Source organism: Mastigoproctus giganteus, chromosome 5, assembly GCF_048544385.1.
Source record: "Mastigoproctus giganteus isolate SK-2022 chromosome 5, ASM4854438v1, whole genome shotgun sequence".
Taxonomy (NCBI): domain Eukaryota; kingdom Metazoa; phylum Arthropoda; class Arachnida; order Uropygi; family Thelyphonidae; genus Mastigoproctus; species Mastigoproctus giganteus.
The window spans coordinates 180,036,578-180,050,162 of record NC_143579.1 but is presented as its reverse complement, the minus strand read 5'-3'; the positions used below and the strand labels follow the sequence as shown (position 1 = coordinate 180,050,162).

General features: G+C 37.3%; 1 protein-coding gene across 1 annotated transcript in view; it reads left to right on the top strand.

Annotated features, from left to right (window-relative positions):
- The window catches only part of LOC150085885 (uncharacterized), a 166,482-nt gene that overhangs the window by 91,152 nt on the left and 61,745 nt on the right, over window positions 1-13,585 (top strand). The window lies entirely within an intron of this gene.

The following is a 13,585-nucleotide window of genomic DNA, read 5'->3' as shown; positions in this document are numbered from 1 at the left end:
TCCTTGCATTCAGGGATGGTATCCATGGATTGGAGATATGCAAAGGTTTCCCCCAATTCATAAAGTGGATCAAAGGGTAAAGTAAGTAATTAGAGAGTGTAAACTTGCTTTGTATTTCAGAGAAAATATTGGAATTGCTGGTTAAAGGAGTAATGCAAGAACATCTATACAGGATAGTTATACGGAAAACACAGCATGAATTTGTTAAGGAGCAATCTTGCGTGACCAATCTGATTGGATACTATGAAACCAAGATATAACATAAACAAATAGTTTATTTGATTTAGCACTTTTAAATCATGTGACAATAATAGTGCCGAAACTCCAGGAGATTACACAGTTAGGTAACTACTGCTTTTATCATAAAAAAAACACACACACACACACACACACACACACACACACACACACACACACACACACACACACACACACACACACACACACACACACACACACACACACACACACACAATTAACGAGCCTACCAAATTAATTAAAGAAAGAAAACCTACTTTTCAACATAGGAAGACCCCTCAACCCTTCGCGAGGTTGGCGCGATTCTGAGAGCCTATGTTACGAAAAAAAAAAAAAAAAAAAAAAGCACTATCCATCTCCAAAGACGAAAGCACGCTCCCAAATAAGTATTTAGCTAAAATCATAAAACAACAACAAAAAAAAAAAATTAAATGAACAGGGATAACACTGATATGATTTCTTCAGGGGAAGCACAACCCATACATTTCGACATCCACAAGGTCATATTTCCACAATGTACTATTTAAAAGCAGCCAAGAGTCCATTTATGCGACCTATAGGGGAACCAGCGAATTGCGCAAATTCAGGTTTAACACTGAAAAAAATGCAAAGTACTTGCATATGGGTAGTAGTAATCTCATAATAATAAAACAACTGTATGGTACTACACTGAAAGTAGTAGAGAACAAAAAAGACCTGAGGATAATTATACAGTCACATGCGGAGAGATCTTATTAAGGTGTTTAAGCTTTGAATGGATTGAGTAAGCTAAATGATGACAGTCTCAGCTCACACACGTAAGGGAGTATAAATTTAAATTGAGGAAGGATGGTTGCAGGATTGAAGTGCGGAAATTTGCTTTCAGCCAGAGGGTAATTGCTTGTTGAAAGAAACGTCCATCTGGTATAGAAGTGGATAGTTTGAATAAATTTAAGGAAAGGTGGAGGGGTGATTTCAGAAGTTTTTTTTTTTTTTTTGATGATGCTGTATAAGCTTGCTTCCTTGCATCTTTTGCCAATACTAATACTAAACCGAATCTGTTTATATAGATGTCAGTATTTCTTGCGGTGCAATAGGGACAAGATGGCTCAATGATAGCATTTACGTCAACTGACACATTTGCTACCAAATTCAAAACTTTTCAGTATATTCAAAAGATTAACGGATCCTAACTACTGTATACAAAATATACAACTTTTAAAGTATCTTTATAAAATACGTAGAAATTATTTTGACATCACTAATGATTCTTCATCCTTTTTCTTCAAAATTCTTCTTCCTTGGCTCTAGTCCAAAGGCGTTCTGCGTTGGGCCAAGGAAGAAAGAAATACATCCTTTTTCCACGCTATAGAAAATGGCTGGGTTTCATTCTTTCCGCCGGGCAGAGATGGGAATGCACCCTGTTAGAAGCAGTTTGATGAGCTTTTTTTCTTTCTTCGTTTTCACACCTAACAAGGCGAAGGTTGTGCAAAGCCAGATTTACCAAGATGCAAAATCTCAGTTGATTCAGGGCCCAAATAACTGTTGTGAAAACAAAAAAAAAACACCTTTAATTGCATTTCATTTACTTTGATTATGCTCGTTTATTTTATTGTCTTTATTTATATTCCCCACTGTTTCATATACCATTCATACTAGAACACTATCACTATGCAAACCCCTTCATATTAACCCCGGGGGCTCACATCTGGGTCCTGAGCTGGATATCATCATTCTTCATTTTCTTGGTGATTCCCTTCTACTTCTGACTCTCTCTCTCTCTCTCACAGGGTAACTTGGGAATTTTTTTTTTCCTGGTGCAGCATAAGCTTCCTTGCACCATATGGCTAATAATAATAATAATAATAATATGGCAAACATAAAAGTATGTTTAAAAATATGCGCTCTAGGACCCCAGACTACATAAATCTGGCAATGAGGTTGTCTGTTCCCTCCAACTCCCAACTGAACTTTTTTGCACCCTGTTAAAAAGTGACATTAACACCAGAGAACGCATGCAAGTTACAGACATTAAATACATGAGGAATACAACGGGAAAAATCATTAAATGAGCTAGTTACATTTATCCCCTTCCCAAAAGAACTGGAAAGAGGGTGTTGCAAGAGTTAACAAATTTAATAGTCTAAGTTCATATGGTATGCAAGCAGTTACCAAGAGAGGAGGGGGTGCATTACCGTATAACCACGTCAGGCGCAGTTACACGGTAATAATATTATTTTGAATAATTTCTATTACTCAAAATAATATTATTTCCGATATCGTCCATTAGATGGCGCTAAAGAAGATGTAACTCGCAGTGGGCCTATAAGCCTGTAGATCTAGGTTTGGATAGAAGATAGATAATATGGATGAAACAGTGAAATAGCTGAGATCTGCGTCACTACTTTCCAAAACAACAGAACATAATATGTAAACAGGTATCTCTGGTTACCTTTATGATCTTGTTCTATGATAAGGTTTGCATTTAGCCAATTTCTTAATAAAATTATAATCTCATAATTTTAATACTGCTGTTATTATCTAACACCAGACAAGCAATGGTCCAACATCTAAATGCATGTACTAAACTGTTTATTAGATCTATTTTTTTTCTGAAACCACTGGACAATCAGGCAGTATAGGGTATGTTTCAAAGTGTGTTCATATCTCTGAAATAATGATTTAAAATTAATTTTAATAAAACGCATTAGGTATCGCAAAAGCTTCATTTTAATAGGAAGTACATTCACATGGAACGCAAACAAAGTATGCAAACACGGCATTTTTTTTATAATATCTCATATTGTGAAATTATTCAAAACGGCTTCCCTAGTCATGCACTTTTTTTTTTTTAATATATGAAAACTCCATATACACGAGATGTATTAGAACTTATAGTACTTAGTACCGTGCATAAGTCGGAGGACGAAACGATAAAAAAAGATGTTTGTTGACACTGGACGTGAACTTCTGTAGGTTGAAATTTTCAGGAAATACATATGAAGGAAGGTTGTTCCAGAAAATGGCAGTTGAAGGAATAAATGAGGAAGATGAAAAGTTGGTTCTGTGGGTTTGAAGTTGGACAGTAAATGGATGTTGGCTGGTGGCTGCACGTGTGCGGACTGTTTTGAAAGAGGAAGCAGGAATTATAGAAGCCAATTCAGAAGAACAGTGCCTATGGAAATATCTGTAGAAGAGGCATGCAGCAGAAACAGTACGTCTATGAGACAGCGAGTGGAGAGACTCTGTTGGAGATGAATCATTAATTAACCTAACTGCCCTCTTCTGAATGGAATCAAGAAGCCTGAGAGAGGTTTTGGGGGCACCACCCCAGATGTGGGAACAATATTCCATGGTAGAGCAGATCTGCGATTTGTACAATGTAAACAACTGTTTGGAAGAAAAGGAACGCCGAGAGCGAATGTTAAAACGCAATTTTGTAGATGCAATATTTGTAAAGTGCTTATACAATTTGTATATATATTTAAGTGCTTGTATATATATTTGTAATCCCCAATACAAATATATGATATTGCCTAGAAATCGGAGTATCATCGAAGATAAGCAAAGGAGCAGAAGAAACCTTTTTGCGAGATATATGACAGGAGTGAGTTTTAAAAGGATTGAAATCCACTAAGTTATCTTTGCCCCACTGGAGAATTACCTGGAGATCAGCAAGTAAAAAAAATTGGTAGTGGATTTTCGAGAAGTTGAAGCTGTTTGAGCAGGGCAAGGTTTTTCAAACTGGAAGGTGAAATGCAATGTGCTATTGTCAGCAGAACTATGGATAGGGTCTCGGGTCAATGGAAGGAGATCATCAGTCTTCTTCCATTGAGTGGGAGAAAGAACTGAACCTTGGGGAACACCGGCATTAGTTGAGAAGTTAGAAGACAGAGAGCCATGTACCATCACCCGCAGTGAACGATCAGAGAGAAAACTGGATACTCAATTACAAAAAAAGCAGTTGGCAAACCATAAGATGGAAGCTTATTTAGAAGACCTTTATGCCAAACATAATCAAAAGCCTTTGAAATGTCAAGAGCAACTGCTTGAATTTCACCAAACCTTTCCATTGAATTTGTCCATATGATGGACATGATGGATAACATAAGCCAGAATATAACAAGTGGATCGACACTGATAGAATCCATACTGCTGATCACTGATCAGATGGAAGATTTCTAGATATTTTAAGAGTTGGCGGTTAATTGATTTCCCTATTACTTTAGAAAGAGTAATGGGAAAATCAATTAAGTGAGAAAGTAAGTGCAGTGAGACGATAATTGGATGGGAGAGATTTGTCACCCTTTTTAGGAACTCGCTGGATTTGGAAAATTTCCAAGACTTTTGGAATAAGAAAGTGAAAAAAGGCGACACAGAACAGGAATAAATTCAGGAGCACAGGTTTTGAGAATAGGTGCAAAAACACCATCAGGACCTGCAGCTTTCTTACCATCAAGATTCTAAAAAGCCTACTGATATCCTTTTGACGGAAGACCATAGGAGGCATTGAATGGAGTTACTGAGAACGGTGGGAGGTGGTTTACCAAGCTCATTAATAAACGAGTTGGAAGAAAAAAACGATGATAGAAGGTCAGCTTTATCCTTGACTGAAGTGGTAATAGAACCATCTGGTTTTGACAGAGATGGGCAAAAGTTGCGGCCAAAATAGCTTTGGCAAGAGTCCAGAATGCTCGACTACCATTTGGACAAAAACCAAGTTTTCTCGAAATCTACTTAGGACTGATTAATAACTGCTTTACAATTGTTGAAAACTTTGGTGTAGGCAAAAAATGAGATAGAACATTTGGAAACAAGCCAATTACAATATGCAACATTCTTCTCTTGGGCAGCCTTAGCACATTTATTGGAAACGCAAGGTTTAGATAACGGAGGAGATTTTAAGATGGAGCGTGGAATAAAGGATTCAAACGTTGACATCAGAAGTTTTGAAACAGTAATCCAACCAAGGAAAAGAAGAAGGAAAAATATCTCGCAGATCATCTCATTTTCCATCCTTGTAATGCCAAATAACACGATGTTGGGAATGGCCATGAGAGAAAGGCTCCATTGGGGAAGAAACCATCAGCAAATTGTGATCTGAGGTACCTAGAGGACCACTCACCTGGACCGTATACTTAGAAGGGTTGTTTGTGAAAAAAAGATGAAGTGCGTTGGCTGCGTGGTTAGGATTGTCGGATATTCTGATAGGTAAATTAACAATCTGCGCGAGGTCATCAGTAATTGCAAAAGCCTCAGCACTCGATCAGCTGGGGCTGTGTCACTAGAAAATGGAAGCCAACTGAAGTTATGAACATTAAAATTACAAGGAAAGTTACCTTACTGTTAGGAAAGTTGGACTGGAGAAAGTAAAGTTTCAAAGAGAGGCAGTCAACGAGTTCCAACTGATTAGTGGAGTTGGGAGAACGATAGACATCATTGCTGACCAGGCACACCCTTTCATGGCAACGGTCTTCCCTCTGGCGGTGCCGTCTTTCAGCAGGATAATGCACCATGCCATACCACCCAGATTGTTCGAGATTGGTTCGCGGAACATGAGGAAGACTTCCAGGTATTGCCCCGGCCTCCAAATTGCCCAGACATCAATCCCATTGAGCATCTGTGGTTTGTGTTGGAACAGCAACTCCGATCTGCAGCGTCTCAATCACGGACCTTACAGGAGTTAAAGGATCTGCTTGTTACGTGTTGGTACCAGATACCACAAGACACATTTAGAAATCTTGAAGTGTCCATGCCTCGCCGAGTACGAATTGTTTTGGCTGCACGTGGACGACCAACTTCATATTAGGTAGGTGGCCATAATGTTTTGGCTCATCGGTGTATACTGGATATTGTAAGTTAAAGCACTGGACAGGCAATATCTTTTTTTCCATTTGAAACTATCTTGGTGAAACTTTTCACCGTGTTCATCGGAAATTGCTTCCAAGTTTTCAGGAAAAAAGCCTAAATGGGAACGTAGGAAATGAAGCTTTAACGACATGTTGCATCCCAACTCTCTGTACGCTAAAATAAGCTCATCCACAATTTCACTGTAATTTTGTGATTTCTCATTGCCTAAAAAGTTCTGAAAGACGTTTTCGAATGTCTTCCAGGCTCTTATTTCTGTATCATTTATTTATTTATTTTTTTTAGTGAATTCCTCAACTTGGAATAGCAGTTTGATTTTGAAGACCACAAAAATTTCCTCTTTTATCTTGGCCTCACTGATCCGAGGAAACTTTTGTCTCAAACCGGAAAGACCTCCTTTTTTATCCGTCACTTTCACACATAATTTTATCAAACCTAGTGTGATCTGCTATGGAGGTAAACAGATTTTTGACTTATCCACCAGAGGATCTGCTACATTTTTTCTGGCCTGGTGAAGTTTCTGAACGGTCTGGCCAATTTTTTACTCTGTAGTGGCAATCCTTCGCTGGGCTGTCCCACTCTTGCATAAAAAGCAGCAGTATTTAGTGTATCCACCTTGCAACCCAGTCAGCAAAGGTCGAATATCTGTGCCCACTTTTAGGTGGGCACAGATATTCCATTTGTATCCTTGATAGCATATTTTTTGAAAAAGAACCTGTAGGTTATCGTACATTTCCTTCATGTGAACTACATGGGCCAATGGTATAGATGAATACTTATTTCTATTATGGAGTAAAACTGCTTTCAAACTGACTTTGGATGAATCAATGAAAAGCGTCCACTGCTCTCGGACGCGCTCTCGCAGATATAACTCTTTCATTAATTCCTAGACATTGTTACAATAAACCAAAGCACCATCTATGGAGTAATAGGTCGTTATATTAGATTGCTTCTGCCTATAAAAAGACACCTTGACACCCTTTTCAAGGTGATTTCACTGATGAAGATGTCATATTGCCGTGTCATATGTGGTTCCCATATTGAATCGTTGTGAAGTGATGTGATGTAAAAAAATAACTTTGACATTTTCTCTTTCACTAGGTTGACACTGATATCTGTCCTAGTCTTTGTGCAATAAATCACTGAAAGTGTTCCCATCATTTATAAATACCCAGTATATATATGAATAGGACTGGCCTGTTAACTTAAAGCCACTTCGTCGTTATTTTGAAATGAGTGGAGGCAGAAAGATTAATTTCTCCAAGCGGTAAATATTCTCTTTTTTAACCTAACAATTTGAAAAAAGTTACTGAATATTTCTTCATAAAATCCCATCAGTCAAACTGTTTTTCACAAGGCAATATTAGGGGGGCTCGGGGGCTCGTCTTGCCTAAGGAAGCCGTATAATCAGAGGCGGATTTAACGGCGGGCGCCCTGGACCCCGACATCTGAAGGGCCCCTCAAAACGACAACTTTACACTTTTTTCTAATGACACCAAGTTTGGTTTCATATGTGCAATTTTAATTACGTTCAAGTTTACAATCGGCGGTAAAACCCGATAGTATGTTTATATTCGCTTATTTTCATTATTTCATTACTACGCTGCATACTACGTTGCATAGGCTCCGCGCGGCTGCGCTACCGCTCATCGGAGGAATAGAATCGTATTTGCTCCTTTGTACTTACAAAGGTTCTCCTGCAGTGCAGACTTATAAAAAAAAAAAAAAAAAAATAAATAAATTTTATATCGTATACGCGTATATCGTATATTGTTGAAATTATATTAATATAAAATTAATTCCTGTTGTTACATCAGCGCCTGGATTTTCGTAGTTTATGAATAATTTTTGAATTTTAATTCATCATTAATTTATTGCACTATAACGAAAAATCTCTTCTCTAGTAATCTACTAATCTCTTCTAATCATTAGACTATTAAATTTTATATTTTTCTTTTCATTGATAGCTACCAATTTTTCTAGCTACCAATGGTAGCTTTCATTTTTCTAGCTACCAATGGTAGCTAGAAAAATGAAACGAAATCTCCCAGGCTGAAAAAAGACAAATTAAAAAAAGACGCGAATATAATACATATATTATATTCAATTTTTATTGAATATAATATATGGGGAGGAAAGCAAACGGAATAGGAACGTGTATTATAAAACGTGGGTGGGGAAGTAGACATGAAGCAGTGTGATAAGAAGATTGTGGCGATTTAGAGAGCTGTATGTCATCAAGGAGTTCCTAGAAATTTGACACAAGAAATTTATTGTATAAGATGCATACAAGAAAGATACTATTACAAGTAACGATATATTTCTAAGAATTTTTATAAACCTAAGAATTGTTCTAACGTTACCCGTTATTATTGATTCTGCTGAATGAAAATTCAGCAGAATCAATAATTTGACTCTCTAAAAGTTTACTGAAAATATTGTTGGCATCCCTCTATTTCATTTTCCAACTTGCAAGTTGGAAAATTAAAGTTAAATCCTCATCTAATGATGACGCCTCCACAGGGGCCCAGTGCAGGTGACGCCTACATAGGGGCCAAGCCCTCGTCATCTAATAGGTGACGCCTACATATGGGCCAAGTGCCTCGTCTTCTAATACGTGACGTCTACATGACTATATATAGGCAAAGTGCCTCGTTATCTAATATGTGACGTCAACATGACGACTATATACGGGCCAAGTGCCTCGTCATCTAATACGTAACGGCTACATGACGACTATATACGGGCCTCGTCACCTAATAGGTGACGCCTATATACGGTCCCAGTGCCTCGTCATCTAATAGGTGACGCATATATGGTCAAAGTGCCTCGTCATCTAACATGTGACACCTATGTAAGGACCCAATGCCTCGTCATCTAATAGGTGACGTCTGTATAGGGACCAAGTGTCTCGTCATCTAATAGATGACGCCTATATAGGGGCCAATTGTCTCGTCATCTAATAGGTGACTTAAATAGGGGTCCAGTCCTCTGATGAACGGTAGCGCAGCCGCGAGTAGCGTAGTATGCAGCGTAGTAATGAAATAATGAAAATAAGCGAATATAAACATACTATCAGGTTTTAACGCCGCTAATAGACAATGCTAATAGGTGACGCATTGTCTGCAGCCCCTTCCATGTCTTCTGCCTCCCCACCTTACTTTTCTCTTACACAACGTTTTTTTTTTTTTTTTTTTTCACCCATGGGTGTAAATCTAAATACATCAAAATTATTGCCCGGCCTAGAACAAGTTATCAGCAAACAACCTAAAATTACAAAAATTATGAGATTAGAGTTCCCTGTAAATTATTACATCTACCCATATTTATTTTGTCTCTAAATTGCGTGTGTTCTCTGGTCGATTTGCCTGTTTTTCGGACGAAAAAACCCCAGGTCTGGGGGAAAAAAACCTTGCTATGCCTGACTAACTGTTAAAATTACAACCGTTGCTCAAGAAACAGCGATCACTTCATTCTGAAATCTGGTTTTAGGTGGCAGGACCCGCCAGAGTACTCTAGCATCAGTGGTGCGGTAACCACTGATGGTGTGGTAACGTCAGGTCCCACTAGGGTCTTCGCTGCTAATAGACCGGAAGAACAAAGGGCACAACACAATATACTGCACATGACCCAACACACCTTCAAATCTCTGACCCGATACAACGCACACCCGCGGAGATGGGAGAAATCCCAGAAGCCGTTAGACACCAACATACCTTACAACCAGAGGCGGATTTAACAGCGGGCGCACACTGGGCCCCGATTCTGAAGGGCCCCAGAAGTCAAAACCCCAACTTTACACTTTTTTCTAATGACACCAAGTTTGGTTTCATATGTGCAATTTTAATTAGTACAAGTTTACAATCGGCGGTAAAACCTGATAGTATATTTATATTCGCTTATTTTCATTATTTCATTACTACGCTGCATACTATACACATACTACGCTGCATAGGTCCCGCGCGGCTGCGCTACCGCTCATCAGAGGAATAGAATCGTATTTGCTCCTTTTTACTTACAAAGGTTCTCCTGCAGTGCAGACTTATGATATACGCAAATACGCGTATATCCTATATTGTTGAAATTATATTAAGATAAAATTAATTCCTGTTGTTACATCAGCGCCTGAATTTTCGTAGTTTATGAATAATTTTTGAATTTTAATTAATCATTAATTTATTGCAATATAACGAAAAATCTCTTCTCTAGTATTCTAATCATTCAGACTATTAAATTTTATATATTTCTTTTCATTGATAGGCAGTGGTAGCTAGAAAAATGAAACGACATCTATCAGGGGCTGAAAAAAGACGCGAATATAATATAATACATATATTATATTCAAATTTTATTGGAAATAAAACATGAATAGTAGATAATATTTTTTATTTATTTAAAAAAATGGTTAACATGTATTTTTATTTTCCCTATCTCTCTTTTTTTTAAGGGGCCCAATATTTTCTTCTGCGCCCGGGGCCTCAACCAACCTTAATCCGCTTCTGCGTATAATGAATCTAACAGCTTCGTTATGATATTATTTGTCTCGTAGGCGTGAAACGAACCAACAAACTCGCTTTTTTAAATCCTAATTGTAAACAAATTATCCTTTCATTTAATTCTCCTTCACTGGCTTTACTTCAGACAACATTCCATTCTGGAGTTTTATCCTGTTTTTTTCCAATCTCTCGATGTTCTTTTGGGGATGTTGCACTGTCTAATAGCAGCAACCACTGATAATCCTAAATTTGTATATCACAGAAATTCTCTGTTTGCCATTTCGCTCTGTTATTCAAGCATTTCTGCCCCACTCTTAAAATAAAAATGAAAAAAAAGAAAAAAGTTATATTAAAAGCGAACATAGTTATTTTAAATAGTGTTAGTTGGCTAATAATTTTACAATACTCTAACTTTATATGATTACTCTAGATTCACGGTTGTACTGAATTTTAATTTAGGATGATTTCGCGTAATAATAACACAGGCATCATTTTTCTCTGCAGCTAAAAAAGGAACGCAGCGCACTCCCGAATAATCAAGTGTCGGTATTTCCCGAACCATTTCTTGCACCTGACCCTTGAATAACACAACCCAAAGAAAAATACAGTCGCACCTACCAAATCTGACAAGTTAGGCTGTTAGGTGTACGTGCTTCGGCTAGGGAGAGACACACCTACCCACTTTTTTTTTTTTTTTTTTTTAACTGATCTCTGTTCAATATATCTGCCAAGTATATCAACCATGAAGTTGCAGACTCCTGTCGCCGGAGACCGTCAAACAGAATTAAAAGAAAATTTAAATCTAGAAAAAAAAAAAGAGAGGTTAAAATGGTCAAAATAGGTTCACCAATCGATATCCTACATTATAGTGACTTAAATGAAAATGTGAGGATTTCCTGGTAACAAAGGGACTAGCCTGGTTTTGAGAGCCCTCGTAGGTAGTTGGCAGAATCGCTGTCTTCCCCACACCGGGTGGAAAACACTTGAATTCGAGTCCCGTCGATGACGTGAGGAAATTAAGGGGCCACTTTTATAACGACGCTGAATTAGTCGGTCTCAGACGAGAGTAGCATGGTTTATTCTCCCGGAAACTCGGGTTTTTTCGTCCATAAAAAAGAAAATCAACCACAGAACACGCACAATTTATAGACAGTATGCACGGAGAAAGGCCTAAGTCGCTGATGCTCCTAAAACCTCACTACAACAACAAATATCAAACTGGTTTCGGCTATTTAGAATATGCTGTCGAGGAAATTAAGGCCATGAAGTGTCAGTAAAAGTATGCTGAATGAAAAAACAGTTTCCACGAGACAAATTCAAATCAATTAACTCGGTCACAATTAAAAAAAGGAAAGTATTTTAATCCGTCTTTTTGCTATGCAACTTGAAGAAATCGCAGCTATCCAATGTATTTTATTCGAGAGAAAAAGAGGGAAAATTTTAACAAGATATAGTATATTAAATGTTCTGACTGCATAAAAAGAATTTTGGAAGAGTGAAACCAACAATGATGGCAATCTCAATGACGATCTCAAGATTCAAATTTATATATGACATATCAATCACCCCTTTCAAACTTTTAACTCAAATGGAGATCGGAGGGCGTAGATAAATTAACATAATCAGCCGAAAACTTTAGAAGCAGAGAGAAATCTTATGCTATTTTTCGATTAACTTGTTTAACCAAACTAAAGTATCCTTATTTATCTTTGCTTACTTATTAATAAGTTTACTTGGTGGACGTCGTTTCCTCCCTCTTCCCACTTAAACCTATTGTCAGTTTCGTTAACATGCCCATAATTCTGTTTTAATTATCTGCTACAATTGTAGAATTATTATTTCATTTCGAAACACCATAAGTTTTGTTTTGAAAATAAATTAGATGGGCGCTAATTAAGGCATAATAATTTTGGCGCTGAATTATCCTTTTCAGTTAGCATCTCCTGTTTATGATATATATTTTAAAGAATTTTTAGAATTTGTTATTGTGCGTTTGTCAAGTTTTCTGCAGTAAGTTTCATTAAGTAAACAGTGATATCTTTCTAGCCTCTTTTTACAGTGGCTGTATTAACCCATAGCAGGACACAACCGTTGTGCCCTAGAAAACTATGGACCCTTGTAGAAGCTGACTCCCTTCATCCCTGACCCACATTTATTACTATGTTAACAACACAAGCACAATTTGGGTAACATAAAGGCAGTTCGATGGGATGCACATCAGAAATAAAATATAACAAATTCATGCTAGTGAAAAGGATAAAATGTAAACCCACAAAATACCTCAAGAAGAGAAGAAAACAAGGGAAAATAAGATAAAGACAGGAACAGAAAAATAAAAATCTAAAAACGAAATCGGACAAGATGCAAATATAGAGGCACGCGAATAAAATTATATGTAAAAGAAAAACGCTGAATGTACAAATATTTGAAAAACAACTGAAAAATTATGAAGCCAATTTCTGTGCTCCTGATGCAGTCGTTGAAAATATATATGAGTTCTTTTTTTAATAAATACTAGGAGGCTTCGTCCCCTGCTCATCAACTCCAGCGCACGCTTTTCTACGTAAAATGTAGAGGTATGACGGAGTAAGTCAAATCTTTTCTATGTAAAAGACACACCTGTCGAAACGCACTGACCAATATCTAATCAGGAAATTACCTATGTAATTATTTACCAGTGCATTTGTAGTGACATAATTTCCCCTCCCACTTGTGCCACGTGACCTGCATCACCATTCTCCCAAATGGCTACCCCCACCACGTAGCATTCTCGAGGTCGCATAAATATCACTATGTAATTATTTACCTGCGTTTACATAGGTCACTTAGGAAAAGGCCTTTTGCTTCGGGTTCCATAGTGCATGAGGAACATTGTTACACCCAAAAGAGCAAGACTAAAATATTTAACTAAAAATTTTACAAACTATACAAATATTTAAAATATTTACAAAATACTAAAATATTTACAAAATACTAAACTATTT